We start from the raw sequence: 18,828 nt of genomic DNA, 5'->3' as shown, positions 1-18,828 counted from the left end.
GAATATGAAAGGGGCATATCCAAAGAGAGAGGTCGTGGAAAGCGTAGGGTCAAAGCCGGGGTAATCAGAATCAGCGAGACGGGACTAGAGGGAGCAAAAGACAGGGGAACAAGGGGAGCTGGCAAGCTAAGGGGTAAACGAGAGGAGTACTAAACTAGACGAGACTAGCGGGGGGCAAAGAGACGGGAAACTAAATACAATAACCAACCAGCGGGAGACGAGTGTGCTGTGATATTTATAGGGGAAGGTGCAGGTGTAAACAATGAAAGGTGATGAGACGAGTGCAGGTGAAACGAATAAAGGGGTGATTGAGACGAGTGCAGGTGGTCATAATGTTCTGGCTATAGGAGCGTGCATGAGAGCCCGAGGGGGGAGATAGCATACGAGCAGGAGAGCTCGAGGGAGCAAAACGAGCGTGAGAGCTCGGGGGAAGAGATAGCGTACGAGCATGTGAGCTCGAGGGAGCAAAACGAGCGAGGCAGCTCGAGGGAGCAAAAACGAGCGTGCGAGCTCGAGGGGGCAAAACGAGCGTGCGAGCTCGAGGGGGGCAAAACGAGCGTGCGAGCTCGAGGGGGCGGAGCGAGGGAGCGGGGTTCGTGACACAAGGCTGTTAATTGATGGTATATGCTTCTGTTAAATTTCCTTACTTGCATTGTATGGACCTACAGAGCTGAAATATTCTTCTAAGAAATCTTTGTTTGTGTTCAGCAGAAAAAAGAAAGAAAGAAAGAAAGAAAGAATAATGTGAAATGCATCCACATTATGCACAATAGATCCCGTGTCCAACCCTAGTCATCTGATAGTGGCTGCAAGTGGAGGGGAAACTGCTAGCAGCTACAGATACTCTGGGTTGCACTAAAATGTGTTAAGACACTTATGTTGACTTTTAGCTACGTTACAGCTTGACCTATGTCTACCTACTGTTGCACATTACTAATAAAAAGGTGTGTGGCAGGGCGAGGCGGAGGAGGCGGGGCCGGGTCGTAGGATCACGACCGGCCCCGCCTCCCTGCCACAAGGTGCTTATGAGGAGATAACATAATGTTTGATGTTTATTACATCTGATCCATTCACATACAAAACAACGCTCAGACTGTTGCTCATTCAACAGTCCATGGCAACCTATTGGCCCCCTGGCATCTAATGCCTGATGACATGTAGCTATGTTGCTATTTTTTAAATTACATAAAACTATCTAAAACCCATTACTTTATTGCGAATGTAGAACTTTCTATTATATAAACAGGGTTGGGAGGATTACTTTTGAAATGCATTCCACTACAGATTACAGAATACATGCTGTAAAATGTAATTTGTAACGTATTCCGTTAGATTACTTAAGGTCAGTAGCATAATCTAAATACTTTGGATTACTTCATCAGCACTGGTAGATTTTTTCACTTGTTTTGAATATAAAAATTCTGCCAGTACAGTAAGACAAAATACCCATGTTAAAAATACATTCTCTGAAAAACCTAAATATCTTATAGTGTTTGAAAATTGTTTCTAAAATAAAATCAATAAAATTGATTTTGTTTTAAGGATTTTTAGATATTTTTACAGGAAAACAATACAAAAATTATCATTAAGAATATGATTTTTGCCCTAATATCAAAGGTCAAAAATTTATTAAAATTTTCTTGATAAAAAAATATGATCATTCCTGGTAACATGTGCATGCAAAATGGCTAGAAATTCCATTTTAGCTTAGCGTGAAGCTGATTATTTACACAAGGTTTATTTCTATTTCTTCTGCTCCAAACTTACTTCTCTCTCTGCTCGTATGAATGTAACACATCATAAGAAAGTGTTTCACCGCTGTTCAAATGCACTTTGGATTGCATAATATATATATGTATAAATGTTTTCCATCTGAAAAGACTAAAGTTTAAATGAAACAAATGACAATAAAATGATAAGTAATCGCTTCAGTAATCAAAATACTTTTTGAATGTAATTGTATTCTAATTACAATGATTTAAATTGTAACTATAGTGGATTACAGTTACTTATATTTGTATTTTACCAGTAATCCTGTTACATGTATTCTGTTACTCCCCAACCCTGTATATAAATTAATATTCAATGGGTTGGGGAATGGAATGCCTACCCCACACAGGGGGATAGAGGAGGGTGGATTTTAGAGGATGACATTATGACCGAATTTTACATATTAAATTCGACAAATGTGTTTGACTTGTCGCTATTAAAAATCAGTGGTTGTGCAACTGCTCTACATGGATGCACAAGACACTGTTGAAGCTGTTGAAACTATTGAGACTGTTGCCAGCCATTCAAATGCAACTGGCTATGACAGATGACAGTGACTTAAAGCAAATCTGCACAAAGCATTTTCAGCGTAAAATGAACTCATGCTAGCCATTGGACAGTTCACACTTTTGCTTGATGGTTGCTTGATGATGAAAGCCAGAATAGGAAACATACTGTTTCCAATGTGGATGCTGAGAGGGACAAAGTTAATTGAAGAGTTTGAAAATAGATATGAATCTCTGAAGTCATTAGATAATTTTTTAGTTTTTGATCCTTCTGGAGTTATATTTGTGCCACAATTCTTCCTGCACAAGATGATATTTTGAGCACACAAAAATGTATTTTGCATGTGCATGAACTCTACGTTTTGTAAAGCAATGTAGCTTCTGTCAAAGATGATTCCCACTCTGCGTACACTCAACTGTCCAATCGCAGAGAGCTTGTAAAGAGCTCCTAAAAGCCAATCCTGTCGTAGGAGGAGGGATTTGTTGGAATACGGGTGGAAAAGCAGAGCAATCTTAAGTTCTGAGCGCACGCAGAGCGCATACAAGTAGAGAGAGCGAATGAGATCTTACGCACAAAAAAATGGGGTACCATAAATGTCAGAATTCTGTGCAAATGTCGACATCAGCACATATTTAGACTTTATTCGAGCACAAATTTGATTTTCACTTGCAGAAAATGAATGAATGTTTTCAAGAATATACATTGATTTACAAAGTTTAAGCGCGTGCAAAATAACTTTTAAGTTTTGTGCGGTCAAAATTGAATCTTGCTTGCACAGTATTGTGGTACAAATATAACTCCGTTTTACTCTTCCTTTGAGCAGTGCAGCTTGTCTGTCACATACTCGTCTCTTAGCCCTGATGTGCATCCAATTGTCAAAGATGACCACAGGAACATTTGACCCGAAGTCAGCTGTAGACCTATGGATGCAAACAGCCCATCGCAGACTCAACCAGGAGAGTGCATCTTCTTTCGCCATCCAGGAAGCAGCAAGTCCATCATCCTGTAATATAACTGAATCTGACAATAGTGAGAGAATTAGGGAGGAGGGCAGTGAGGAAGATGACGCTTAGTCAGACCACACTATAATTAGTGTGTGTGTTCTCCTGAGAACTACTGTAGATTAAAAAAGTTATGTGCACCCCTGGTATTAAACACTTTGGCTCAATCAACTGCTCAACCAATGTCATGAGATTGGTAAGGAACTATCTGTTTGTCCAACCAATGGATGTCAGAGGGAGTATTCGGAATAGTTTTTTAAAACAATCATTTGGCAATTCTGTTTGGTGACGCTAGTGCTGCAGAAATTACACACTTCAGCTTTAAGGGTGGTTGTGACCACAGTGAGATGTGGTTTAAAAATAATATTTACTTTTATTATGTAGCACACTGTACAATTTCCTCCACTTTGCCCCTCCTAAGGCAAGAACTTTGGTGTGAGTGCAAAGGTCTCTTAGCCTGACTTCAACATCTGACGCTTCATTTGCCCCTTCAACAATTCATTTAAGTCTCCTGTGCGCTCTCTCTCTCTATCTCTCTCTCTCTCTCTATCTATCTATCTCTCTTCTGCCATTCCCGACTCTATCATTGTCTTTCTCTTCCTTCTACATATATAGAAATGTATGTAGCAGTGGTTGCCATGCCAACCATTGCAACCCACAGAGTGCATTTGGGGTGGGGTACAGAAAGACAGAGCTAGAGAGTGGAAGAGAGAGAGGGTGTAAAAGTAATTATTAAGAAAAAGAAAGGGTTGAAAACACTCTTCAATCCCCTCTATTTAGCCACCAACTCATGTGGCATGTCACACATCTCTCTCTCTTTTTCTTGTTCATTCACATGCGTGCATTCACTCCCCCATCTGTGCTTGGGAACCGCATTTACTCGCTTATGTTCTTCATGTCTTTCCCATTGTACTGTAACACTTCTTTTTCCCTTGTCATTTTTCTGTGATCACATCTTCATCATAAACCACATCATTCCACATTGCTCCAGAAATCCTGTTTCTTCTTTTAAATGGTTTTAATTGTATTTTCTAATGCCTCCATTTAGATTTAGATGTGTTGTAGCTGCATGTTGAGTGCCTTCCTCTTTCTCTGTTTCACACCTACATGTTTCATTTTAAAACAGCCCCCTCTTCCTCTCTCTCCCTTTCTCTCTCTCTCACTCACTAGTCCTTCTCTACCTCCATCTCCAGCTGTCATATTCATCTGTTCCTTTCTTTATCAATTTTTCCTTTATTTGGTAGAATGTACTCGTTCAGCAGCAGTTTAATTAATGTGTTTTCTTGTGTTCTCTCTCAAAAATGATCTAAACCACTGCTTTAGCCATTGAATAAGCATTTAAACTTATAAAAAAAAAAAAGGGCAATGGTTCTCAACTTATGGGTTGCAGGTCTATTCTGAGGGTCCTAGATAACAGGGAAAACATACTAAATGCAAATAATAAAATGTAACTAAGAATTATTCAATACTAAATGGAGAGCATAAAATATTTTCTATATCTTGTGTTGTTGATGTCACAGGCAATGCATGCAATCAAACTCAAATTTCAAATTACTTTTTCACTTGGCAGAAGTTAGCCAAATTAGGAATGCCAACACTGACAAAACTACACAAGGTATTAAAAAAAAATCAACCCAGACTACATTAATTATGGGTTAACTTGAAGGATAAACATGGTTTGTGCTAACCACAATCAGTTTTTTGTTTGTTTGTTTTTGTTTTTTGTGGTGATTTAACATGTTAATTTAGTAATAATTTACCCAAAATAATGTGTTAAAAAGTGTCAGTCAGCAGGGGGCAATAAGTGCATCTCCAGCTGTACAGACAACAAACCTACAGCTTATCAAAGACAGCTGAACAGAACAGAGTACAGGGGTCTCAAGATGTGTTTCAAGCTACATTAAACTCGACACAGTTTAATGTAAGATCTAGATAAACAACCAGGCAAAACCTACAATACTAAGAGGCAAAAGAGAAAATCCACTTTGTTGCAAACAGTACTGAGGATGAACCCCCTTCTGAATAGCTTAAATCATGGATAGATGTCCCTAAATATATGGGTCATTTGCAACAAGATGATACAGAAATTGGACCATTGTAGAGACTCAGGTCAGAGTAGTGGAGAGGGACATGAGAATAAGATGGAGTGTTGTATAGGCAGCAGGTTTCAGAGGCAAAGATGACTGTACCACAGAAGTCTAGAGACTTGGTGTTTCAGTTAGGCCATTCAGTCCCCTGGGTGGGTCACTTAGGGAGACAAAAGACCACAGCACTTATAGGCCATCATTTCTTTTGGCCAAACATGAGAAGAGATGTGGGTGAGTTGTTGCGAGTGTCAATGTGCAGTCAGTAGAGGTCCCCCTAAAGCTTCTTTAGAACCCCTTCCTGTTTTCCTCTTAAAACAGTAAGGGCGAAGACTGTAGCTCTTTGTTTTGTCCAACTGTTTTCTAAAGTGGGGTTCCCCGGGCCATAGTGACTGATCAGGAATCCAACGTCGAGCCCACTCGGACTTGGTTCTCGGATCTCACGCTTCTCGCGACAACCCCTCTCTGGCAAATTCCCCTGAGGAAGGACCTTCTTTCTCAGGGGCGGGGCATGCTCTGGCATCCACACCCAGACCTCTGGAACCTCCACGTCTGGCCCTTGGACGGGACGCGGAAGAGCTAGCCGGTCTACCATCGACCGTCGTAGACACAATCAACCAAGCCAGAGCCCCTTCTACCAGGCATCTTTACGCCCTAAAGTGGCATCTGTTCGCATATTGGTGTTCTTCCCAAGCTGAAGACCCACAGAGGTGCGTAAGTTAGGTCAGTGCTTTTGTTCCTACAGGAGAGGCTGGAGGGGAGGCTGTCCCCTTCCACCCTCAAGGTGTATGCCGCCGCCATCGCGGCTCACCACGATACAGTAGACGGCAAGTCTCTGGGTAAGCACAACTTAATTATCAGGTTCCTAAGAGGCGCCCGGAGCTAAATCCCTCCCAGCCAAGCCTGTTCCCCTCCTGGGATCTCTTAGTGGTCCTCACGGTCCTCCAGAGATCCCCCTTCGAGCCGCTAGACTCAGCTGGACTCAGGGCCCTCTCTCTCTAAATGGCCCTGCTGATCGCGCTCACCTCCATCAAGAGGGTCGGGGGCCTGCAAGTGTTCTCTGTCACCGACACTTGCCTGGAGTTCGGTCCGGCAGACACATACGTGATTCTAAGACCGCGACTGGGCTACGTGCCCAAGGTTCCTACCACGCCCTTCAGAAAGATCAGGTAGTGAACCTGCAAGCGCTTCCTCGGGAGGAGGCAGACCCAGCCCTATCGTTGCTGTGTCCGGTACATGCTTTGCATATCTATTTGGACTGTACACAGAGCTCTAGACGTTCAGAGCAGCTCTTTGTCTGCTTCGGGGGACAGCAGAAAGGGAACGCTGTCTCCAAACAGAGGCTCGCCCACTGGGTTGTCGACGCCATTTCAATGGCTTATCACACCCAGGCCGTGCCCCCCCGCAAGGGTTCGAGCGCACTCAACCAGAAGTTTTGCGTCCTCGTGGGCACTGGCCAGGGGCACCTCCTTAGCAGACATCTGTAGAGCAGCAGGGTAGGCAACACCTAATACCTTCGCAAGATTTTACAATCTTTGGTTGAGTCGGTATCATCTCGTGTTCTCTCAGGTCCATGCCCGTAGAACTCGGCAACACGATGACGAACTGGCCGGGTGAATCGCTTGCGCCTAACGCCCTTTCCCTCAGCCGAGGTAAAATAGTGTGCCTTTTTTCCCAGGAGATCCCATCTCTCGGATCCCTGGTTGATTCTTCCCTAGCCCTCATGGGTCCGCAGTTCAGCGGAGGAACTCGCCGACTCAATCCACTACGGGTACTTAATCTACCCTGTACTGGAATAGGTGCTCCACAGGTTAAAGGCCTCCTACGCAGACTCCCCCTGTGTGTAATCTCCGCGGTACTGTCCCCTCATGAGTGGACTCCCGTGTCTCCCTTAGCCAGTTCCAGCTGCCTCGGTCGCCACGCTGTAGCAACTCCCCCTCTACGAGGCTGGATCTACCACCACGCCAACTTTCCCACATAGGTCCTAAGCGGCCATGTGATGTATTCGCCACCTTTACCTCCCCTGCAAGGTAGGTGTGGTCTCTGCAGGGTTTTCTCCCCCTGAAAGAATAGGAAACTGGGTAAGACCCCCTTTCCTTAATGCATGTAAGGGCCCCGGCCGTGATTGCTCTATGCGAGAAACATAGAGAGAAAAGAGGCCCAGCCAGGCTTGGCCCGTTCCCAGGTTGGCAAGCATCACCTTGTTCCCCTCACTAGGGTAACCAGAAGGATTCTGATGACTTTAATGGGGCGCTGGGGAAGGGTACGGCTGGAACTACCTGATAAGGCTGGTCGCGTTTGCACGTAAGAATACCTGCCCGCTTCTGTATCAGCAGTTCACGTACACGGCCCAGTGCATGGCATGATTTAAGTGGGACCCCTAGTGTCGCTTCTCCGACACAACGTCGAGAGAGCGACAGAAGGGGAACGTCTAGGTTACTTATGTAACCTCTGTTCCCCGATGGAGGAAACGAGACGTTGTGTCTTCCCCACCATGTTGCTGAGCCGAGCCACTGTTGTGGCCGGACAATTTCCGGCACCTCAGAAAAATCCTGAATGAACTCCTCGCTTAAATACCCATATGTCCAGGGGCGGGGTATACAAATACCGTCTTCCAACTTCTCATTGGCCTTATTTCATAGATCAGAGGCATATATCGGTGCTTAAGAGAAACCCCTAGTGTCGCTTCTCTGACACACCGTCTCGTTCCCTCCATCGGGGAATGGAGGTTACATACGTAACCTAGACGTTTTATGCTTTTAAACACTTATTTATTTGCACCTGGATTAAACATATTTTTGGAACACTATTCCTTCTCTCTGGTTTGAGTCTCCTTGTGACCGCTCCAGTCCCTATCACAACTAGTGGCAGCGGTGGGATTGCCACTATGGGGCAGTATTGAGTGGTAGTTTTCTCTCTCTCCTCTCTCTCTCTCTCTCTCTCTCTTTGACTTTTTCCACCCTTACTGAAGTTCCTTACTGTAGTTCAGACTGGGCAAGCTAAGGGAGCTATAGGAGGAGTTACAGAGGAAGCTACAGGATGAGAGGAGGTTACCGAAATGGAATTGGAAAACCTTCACCAGGATTTTTCTCTCTAGGAGCTGAGAGACATGTTCCGGACACACATTGAGATGCAGCAGGCACAAGACAGCAATATGCGAGCAAGAAGCATCTCGTCAGGAAGCCCAATGGAAGTCCATGTATCATCATGTTAGACTATTCCAACAAGAGGTACATGTCCACACCATTCCTGTACCTAATCCAGGGCTCCAGTGACAGCCAGGATTTAGGCCGCACATAGATTCTATACCTTTCTTTCTGGACTTGTCAATACATGAAAGGACACTACACCATTGTTTGGTTTACAGTCTTTATTTGCCATTATACTGAGTCAGTGCACAGGCTTAGTTATCTGGCTTAAAGGATGGCAATAATATAATAAAATTCCTTTAGACTAAAACCTGATTAACACACTTTAACTTTTATTGAAATAACTATAGGAAAGGCTCAAAATCTGTTATATCTTGATTTAAAAGGTTTGGTACCTGCTGTGGTTATTTCATTATAGTTGGATGGACTGGTCCAGCAGTAAATAATTTCAAATAGGAAATTGAACTGTTTTACAGGAAATTGTAAGGGTAGATGGAATAGAACAACTCTGAATTTCTGGAAGGAACATTTGGGAAGTTGGAATCTCGAGTAAATGTGATTTAGTATAGCAGAATGTTTTTTACATTAACATTAATTATATCCATGGCTCTAATTTTGGTTAATTTATATAATGTTGTTTCAGTGTTTGTTTAATATTGTGAATAATTTCTCCTTCTGTATGTATATGGTGCTGGCCACCTCCTTTAAATTCAGTGTGTCTTGTCTAGTGAGTCAGTTAGTTTGTTATTTACTTGAAGTGTCAAGACCTGGTTAGATTTTGCTGTGATTTGTTATCTGAGAGAGTAAGAGGCCAGAGCAATCTAATGTTATTTAAAATATATATATATATATTTTTTTTTCTCCTGACAAATGTGAACTGAACAGCATTTTTTTTTTGTTTTGTTTTTTTGTGACTTTTCACCGATGGTGATGTTTTAGATCAAGTTTTTACTTGTTCAGTTCTAATAAAATGATACACCCTCACTTTGCCCTTGTTTTGTGGCTACAGACTTTTTGTTGTGATTTGCTTATATTGCTTCAGACAGATCCATCACAAAGAGGTTTTTTCATTTTCTTCACAAAAACAAATAAGAAAAAAAACAATGTATACAATCAACAATAAGTTGAACTTTTGTCATTTGTCTGTAGAATGTTGTTGCTATGAAACATTTGTGATCTTGAGCAAATATGTGTTTTTAAAGAAATGGTTTTCTTTGCAGTAACCTTCCATGAATATAACTATTTTCAAGTGCTTTTATTATGGTAAACTCAGAAACCCAGATCAAGGGCAATTATCAATTGAACGAAAGGCCTGCAGATACTATGCTGAAACCCTTTGAAACTTGTTTGAAGATTCCATGATGTGTAATTACACTAAGTGTTGTGGGATGTCCACTTTATGTAGAGCAGCAACATTGAACAATTTCACCCAGTCATAAATATATCTGGCAGACTTTGGATGGATTGAGGCCCAAGTCTTGAGAAATTTCTAATCCGTTCTAGTTTTATGAGCTTCAAAGACTCTTCTCAGGCTCCTCTTTAGTCTCTTTCGATTGGCTCATATTACACTTGATCATCGTAGTGAATATAATGTGAATTTGTATAGCAGAATTGATTGGAACACTTCAAATTTAGTATATCTAGCTCTGAACCAACAACATTGTCTTATTACATTAACCTCTTCAACTCTGGGTGACTTTGGGGCTGCCGTATGCACATTTTTCACACAAATTTTAAAGCTCAGCATTTACTGGAGACTAATTTCCAAAAGTTTGTCACATTTTTTTCAGGAATCTCTTTGTGGTGCTGATTTGCGACGCAAATGTATTCAGGCCTTATTTTGTTATTTTATGTAACATAAAGGCAGAAGTGATGGTTATAGATGTAAAGTTCTGAGTCTAAGCTTTCAAATGATACCATATATGCCTGACTTATGTATTTAGAGACTTTAACATTTTAAGCTAACATTTTTCAAGACATAGTGCCCCTTTTGGACCTACCATCAGATCAGCAGAGTTGAAGAGAATTTTAAACAATTCCAATAGGCTTGTTGCTGACCAACAACATAACATGGTTGAACTGTACTTGATGCATTAAGAGAAATTTATAAATTAGCATATGCCAGATAATTCTAAATTTTTTAATATCCATGATGCCACAGCAATGACTGTGCACTAATGATATATCCAAAATAGCCTGCAAATATTGTAACTTGTCTTTGAGTTTTTAAATTGTTAAATGTTAAACCAAGAAAGATGTCAAATGTGCTTTTGCTGTTGTTTGACATTTAGCACATTTGCTTGGAAACTTTGCACAAGTTGACATCAAATGACTTGTTCTCAGTGCCACCACAGACTGAAACAAATGTTGTTTTTCCACCCCCATTTGTAGCTGTCCTAACAAGTCTCTTTACTACTCTAAAATAACTGCTAGTCTAAAAAACACTTTGTGAAGAAATGAATGGAGTCATTAACTCAACAGTCTATTCATTAAAATGATGACTCGAAAGTGAGTCCACATCTCTAGTGAAAAGTTCTCAGTACACTTTCAGTTCATATCAATCATGATTCTTGCTTGTAACAAGGTTGACAAATACTTAAAAATCTAGTTCTGAGCTGGAATATCCTCACTCTGCGAACAATGCACGAGCAACTAATGATGGTCCCAACGCAACTAGGCACAAAGTCCATTTCACAATCATTGACTTTTTCTGTTCCTCTGAGGTGGAATAAACTTCCAACCTTCACACGATCTGCTGAAACATCTCAACATTCAGGAAGCAGCTGAAAACACTGGGAGCACTTTTTTCGGGAGCACTTAACCAGTCCACACTAATGACTATTACTGTTTAATTTAATTATTAAAAAAAATTATAATAATAACTTTCCTTGTCGGTCTGTTCAGTCTGGGAACTTGGCAGCACGATACTGTAGATATTGTTGACTTATGTATGTGAAATTGCTTGTTTCAGATGAGAAATGTCGCTATTAATGTCCGCAAAAGCGTCTGCTAAATTACTAAAATGTAAAATGTATGAGCTGAAAGCCCACTTTTCTGTCTACTCTACTACACTATCCTATAAATAAAGGCCAAAAAGCCCAGAAAATCCAGTTCTCAATAGATCATTTGTAACCAAAAACAACAACAACAAAAAATCAAACAGCAAACTGTTCAGAAGACTGATTCATGAAGACATAATTCATTCTCAGAGTCATAATTGCACTATATAATGGAACCTATAATATTCCATTAAAATAAAGTTCTTTCAGGAAGGGGTCACTGATTTAACACTGTCACTGCCCCTTTAAACACTGTGTAGAGAGTTTTTGAAAACTGTTTAAAAATTGGTCTCCTAGGGACAGCAATAATTATGTATGTAGCTGCAAAAGCTTGAGAATAATGTGCAAAAGTGTAGGTAATATTTATTTGCACAGTGTATTTAACGCTGCAAGTGTCTGCCATTATCATCCCTCTCTGTTTTTCTCCCTCTTCAAGATGACAAAATTAATTTTCTTGACTCTCTGTTTTTTACAGTGTGGCATTTACAAAAGTCCCTCTGACATTTTCTTCTCTTTCTGCACTTTTCTCCCTCCGTCTCATCTTTTTATTTCCTTGTTCTTTATTGGCTAGAAAAAAACATTTGTCTTACAAATCTGCATAGCCTTTATTTTTTTCTCTTTCCCTCGCATTACCTAAGCCTTTTGATATTCTTTTTTCATATTCTGTCCCTCTCTTTTGCCTCTTTCAAACACACCCATCTTAATGAAGCACTTTGCAGGTAACTAATGACAGCATGAGCAACGGTAATCCAGCTCTGTGCTGTTTCCAGCAGTTCAGACCTCCACTGACTTAACGCCTGCTACACAACTCTGACCTTGGAGGACAGGTACAATAAGAGACAGAGAGAGAAACAAGTGGCAATATGTGTTTATGCATGTGTGTTGAGTATGTAAAAGGGAGATAATGGAAAAGATATTGAGGGACAAAAAGAGACGCTGGCTCTTTGCCAAATCCTAGTGAGCTGCTTCACTGTCTACTGTCTACATAGGCAGCTGGCTTCTACTGCAAAATCCTATCCGAAGTGGGTCCTCATAAGTCACTGATTTGAAAGACTTTACATAGGCAGGAACTTTGTTTACAAATGATTTAACCAAATATTCAAGATTGGTTGGAACCAAATTTAAAAATGTAAGAAATACTCATATTGTACCCTCTCAATTTATATAGTGATTACAGCCCTGTTGATTATGTACACCCATGCGCACCACACAATTTGCCCTTATACACAATAGACTCGATTAATAGCATTAGCACAAGTTTAGTATTAGCATTGCTAAGCTAGCAACATATGAAGCTAACAACATAATCCTCAAATAAGCCCAAAAATATGTAACATAAAAGCATTACATGGAATAGTCCAAATTGTATCATTTGGAACCATTTTATTATCAATATTTTCAGTATTTCATTTGTTTTGTTTTGATATTTTCAGTTTTGAATATTCACTGAGTTCATTACCTTGGTATTCTGGAATTGTTTTAGCTGTGAAGGATACATCTGATGCTGCCTTAGATTTTGGCCAAAATGAGGTACCTCCAAAGGGGCCGTTCAAACCAAACACGTTGTTGTGGTAGACACATGGAACTGAATGAAGGTGTCCTCAGACATGTTTTTAAAAGTTAAAGTTCTTTTTTTTTTTAATGCGGCACAACGTAAAAAATGTCAGTCTAGCACATGTTTACACAGAAAAACAATAAAAAAAATAAACATCATAAATGGACGCAAGACCACTATATAAACAGTGTACATACACTATAGAAACAGTGTGTGTATATATATATATATATATATACACTATTTGTTTTATTTTTTGCAGGCTGTCAATTTAATGTTTTAATTTAGTGCAATTAATTATATGTAAAAATAACGCTTCCAAAAAATGTATGCAATTAATCATGCCCACTAACAAGTATGTAAATTCCGTAATGAAAGTATGGATTTTCCTAACTTATGAGCAATTCAAGCTTGAGGTATATCTGTTTTTACGAGTTGCATCAATAGATGGCAGTGCGCCTCAACCAACCCTAACAAACAGTGCAGCCACAGAATGAGAACCGCTCACTGAGGAAGCTCAACAGGTGTACGAAGCAGAATACATCAATATTGAGATGTGATTTTCAAAGTTAACACTACTTTTAACTTGATAAATTATCCTAAAAATACAGCGTTTATGATGCGGAATACCAGTGAGCATCTCCAAAGTGTTTGTCTGAGGCATGCCTGTGAAAATTTAAAATAGTGCAGACAGAATGCAAGAACTCTTACTACTTGTGCATTTCAATATTTTAGCACGTAAAAGTGTAAAATATCACACAACTTTTGCTTTGTTCATTCAAGTAACTCAATCTGCTTTTTTCTAAATGAATATGTCCATAGAAGTCAGTGGACATGTGGCCAATGGAGTGCTATAAAAGCTGTGCTTCACAGGGTGTCTGTGGCCAATGACTACACAATTACAATTCATTGGGATAAAGATCAATGTTCTTTGGACAAGAGGCTCTAAACTCGTCTTTTTGTGTCCCATCTGGAAGCTGTGAGGTTCATTTGCATTGGATTTGCATTTGATTGCCTATTGGACATTGAGCTTTCAATCAATGCTTTTCTGTCCTGCCTGGAAGGCCGGATTCTCTACAAGATGATTGGCCAAGCTCTCAAATGGGTGTGGCTTCTCAACAAATATCCAATACTTGAAATGGTCATGTACATGATTGCCAGCGCTTGAAATGTATAAGCACCACTGTTGAGTTCAGAGTGTTCTCTGTACAGTGTTACTGTACATGTGCAGTTATTTGCAATCTGAGATAACACATTTATTTCAGCTTTCATAATATTTTCATGCTTGGTTTTAAAACATTTTTTTAGCTTAGTTAAAGGGGTCATGACATGAGAAACCAAATTTGCCTTGATCTTTTGGTATATAAGAGGTCTTTGTATCATTAAAACGTCCTGCAAGTTTAATATTTTAAGACGTCCTCCCCATTCTAAACGAATCATTTATTTAATCAAGCTCAAAATACAGCTCGTTCTGGATTCATGGTTAGAAGTGACGTGTCGGTTAGAAGTGACGTAACAGCGTTTGCATATGACCGCCTCCAGCACAAGATAACTACGCTTTAAGCGCAAGACAGCTACGCTCATTTCAGTATCGCCGTGCGCCTCACAAGTGTTCAGTCGATGGACAGCGAGCTCTGACAGAGACTACTTGTGCACAGGAAAATTACGATGCCACACAGATGTGCTGTTCCTGGCTGTGGTCAAACAAAACCTCTGAATAAGCTGCCGAAAGATCCAGACGTCAGGGAAAAATGGATGCAGTTTATTTTTTGCGGACGTTCCAGTCACGGCAGTGTTAACTTAAGCATTTGTTCTGTACATTTTAAGGATGACTGTTTTGAGAACAAATCTCAATATGATGCTTTCTTTGCCAGAAAACTGTTGCTCAAAGATAAGTCCGTGCCGACTATTCTGGGAACAACGACGACGCAAACTGTAAGTAGGCCTAATCTATTTTAAACTTTAAACTACTTTTTAAAGCGCAATTTCATTCATTATGAATAATCACAGTGTTTTTACTTAGTTTACTTGCATATTGTTCTGGCTGGGGGCGTCAATAATTGATACATAGGCACTGACGTTAGCCAATCATAACAGTGGGCGTTAACACTGAAGTCTTAAATGGAAAACGCCCCCAAAACAGACTGTTTGAATTAGAGGATGAGAAACAGGGTGGGAAAAGGTCATAAATCACTAGATTTTAAAAGTTTTTCTTAAAAAAAAATATATTAATACTATAATTGCACCTAAGGGAACATAATAATACAATAAAAAAAACCATGTCATGACCCCTTTAATTACTTCTGTAAGGAAATTTTACTGTTTAAGTAGTAGTTTGAGCAGCTTTTGGGAGCAACTGCCAAATCAATGATGATAAATGATACCATTTTCTTGGTAGCCAGCTCCCTAGGGTTTGGAGCAGAGACCGTGTGTTTTGTACATCATACCTTTGCTGCCATGATCATGGAAGAGCCTCCACGGATACCCAGGATGGGGATGTGTGTCTGAGCCGAGATGAAGTCCAATATCTGGGCGATAGCCTCCTGATCGGTATCATCCCCAAACACCACACCCTGGAGCCAGTTCCGTGACATCAGAGCACAGATGCGGTTTATGATGCTCTTGGGGTCCGTTTCGTTCATTGTGACCAGCTCTACTTTGGGAGGAAGAGGGACATGAAGGAAGTCCTCTTTCTCCACGCCTTCAGAAAGAGACACCTCACTGGAGTTTCCCACAAGGATCACCGCAATGCTAAGGCCTTGAGCAAACTTTGGTGGCAAGGGAGGACCCACTGGATTGGCTCCAAATGGAGGATAGTGAGGAGGAATTATTATTGATTGGCCACGGTTGCTGCCACTCATGCCCCCGACGGGAGTCCCGACCCCTACTCCACGGCGAGATTCGCAGGTGGGGAAGAATAGGAGAGACAGGAGAATGAGTGCGAGGAAGAGAGGCGGTTTGGAGACAGATACAAAAGACAGGATGCGGTGGTCGGAAAAGGGGGAGGAGGAGAGGTGGAGGCTGACAAGCATGGCGGAGGAGTGAAGATACAGTCCCTGCAGACAGAGAAAGGGAAAGGGGGAGAGAAGGAGAGAACAGAGTTTAGTTTGGGAAGCGAATTCACTTCATTACATTAAATCTTCAAAGAATGTCTGTGAATGAATCAGGCTGGTGGAAGTTGAGTAGCACCACAGGAGTGAAAGTAACCAGAGACCTGTAGTTTTAAAAAGAGCATTTGTGTCCTCATTTCAAGGGTCTGTCCTCTTCATTATTGACATATGTTGGAGTGTGCGCTTCGCTAAATGAGGACATACCATAGACTTCTATTGTTTTAATATAAATGTAATTACTGTATATTTACTACAAATGGACCCAAATCAGACATCCTAAAAGAAATGTTTTTGCTTTAAAAGTGTTTATGCTTACACCAAGTGCTGTCAGTTGAACATGTTAAATTAGTGCAATTAATTAGGCTATATAAAAAATAACGTTAAAAAAATTAACTTATAAATTATGCTCCCTGACCCATACACAATGTACACATAATTAAAGTTTGTATTTTCCAACAATCGGCACAATTCAAGCTGGAAGTACACGTAGCTACGAGCCGCATCAGCAGGGAGTAGTCAGCGTGCCTTAAACCTCACAAGCAGCACAGCCACAAAATGAGAGCTGTTCACACAGGATGTGTTCTTGACAGCTGGACGAAACACAACAGAATGCCTTGAGATGTGCTTTTCAAATTTTCAACAACTTTAACTTCACACAGTGTCCTAAAATGCTGATAACCAGTGGGATGCTCTTAAAGTCGCATGTATTTAGACGATTATTATAAAAGTGCAGACGGAAAACAAGAATGCATCCTGTGAAAACATGGATGGCTGTCGACTGTAGGGTTGCTCAATGATATGGGAATAAACCTATATATTGACATTTAAACCACTTTTTGCATAGCCTAATCTATGCTTTACCACAATAATGCAATATTTTTCAATTTGAATATCTTTATTGTTATATTAATTATAGGTCCTCTATATTATATAATAATTTTATTTGAATTATTATGTATTGCTTATCTTGAATAAGCTTTATTTGATGGCTTTTCTCAGAATATATTGATTTATAATTAATTGGCATGTCATGCAATTCATTTGATTAAACATTTTAATCGATGGACATCCCTTTTTACCTTTAATGATATCCCAGATGTCCCCAAAGAGAAGTCTTGTCATTTTAACTTCTGAGGACAATTCTGTACCCTAAATACATAAGTAGACCCACCAGTACAGACACACACACACACACACACACACACACACACACAATACATCATATAGCACTTTGATACTTGAAATTTCATCCATGAAAATTTAGTTCAAAGGGCACAAAAAAACCTGTATTGTGACAGTGACAGTGTAAGTGAGAGAGAGTAACTGTGCGTGTAAACTGAATACTAAAAGCAATTAGACAGAGTAAGATATAAGCTGATTTATGGGCCAGAAGCATATTCTCAGATACACAAACACACTGTGACTGACTTTTGCCAAATATTTCTTAACAAATCCTCACATTTTCACGCTTCTCTTTTCTCACTCTCTCGCTGATGATTTTGTGGAACCCTTGTGGTTATTTACAGCCATTTTCATTAGCAGAGGTGTAGAACAAGTTAGTCATTAGTGAAATGAGCGTCTCTCTGTGTGTGTGTGTGTGTGTGTGTGTGTGTGTGTGTGTGTGTGTGTGTGTGTGTGTGTGTGTGTGTGTGTGTGTCGGTTCCTTAATGACGGCATTTCTGAAACACATTAAAGAAACAGTTCACTCAAAAATGAACAGTTTTTCATCATTTACTGTACTCATCCAATGTCATTCCAGCACCAGTATTATTTTCTTCAATAAAACACAAGAGTAACTTTGGCAGAATGTCCAAGCAGCTGTTTTCCAATGAAAATTGATAGTGATTAGAAAGAGCTAAAGAAAAATTCCATTCAACTGGTGCGCTATATTTAAGTCTTTTAAAATCATACTAGCTTTATCAAATTTATTCTTTATTTATAGTTATTCACTGATAATCTTCCTCTTTGCTTTTGCTCTCAAAAGACTTTTGTTCTTGTGTATTAAAAAATGGTGCATCGGGACGTGGTGCTCCGGGTTTGATACCAAACGCCATTGGTTTGTGTGCAACACATGACCAATTGTGATATGACATGTTGAAAAATATGACTGCAAATTATATTTAAGAGCAATGGCAGAGAAGAATATTATACTGTTACTCTCACCAGTTGTTTGGACTACTGTTATGTAGGGATGTGCAGGAGTAGTTGAGTACTCATTCATGGACCAGCTACTCTAATATTTACGCTGCAGTGAGCAGCGCTGTATTACACAGTTTTCCCTCTGAATCTCTCACCAAATCTCGCAGTTACAACTGAGTCCACAGAGGGGCATTGTGGATGTGTGTCATTGAGATGTCAGATGAGAGAAGAAGATATGGTGGCGTATGTGCTTTCGAAAGCAAAGTGTGGAAATACTTCTGGTAATATTTAGATTTTATTGAATTCTACTCTATTTGTATTCGGTTCATGTTGGAGTCATGCAAATCAATGGATGAGGATCAGCTTTTATTGGTGGAAAGAAATGCGAAGCGAACTCGGAAACGGATCAGACTAATGTGTATGTGTGTTAAAGCTCTGAACACAGGGAGAGTAC

The 18,828-nt window shown here is 40.3% G+C and overlaps 1 pseudogene; it reads right to left on the bottom strand.

Moving 5' to 3' along the window:
* The window catches only part of LOC127644264 (glutamate receptor ionotropic, NMDA 2B-like), a 149,931-nt pseudogene that overhangs the window by 110,273 nt on the left and 20,830 nt on the right, over positions 1-18,828 (bottom strand).

The sequence above is a fragment of the Xyrauchen texanus genome, chromosome 5 (assembly GCF_025860055.1).
Source record: "Xyrauchen texanus isolate HMW12.3.18 chromosome 5, RBS_HiC_50CHRs, whole genome shotgun sequence".
Classification (NCBI taxonomy): Eukaryota; Metazoa; Chordata; class Actinopteri; order Cypriniformes; family Catostomidae; genus Xyrauchen; species Xyrauchen texanus.
This window is presented reverse-complemented; position numbering and strand designations above follow the sequence as displayed.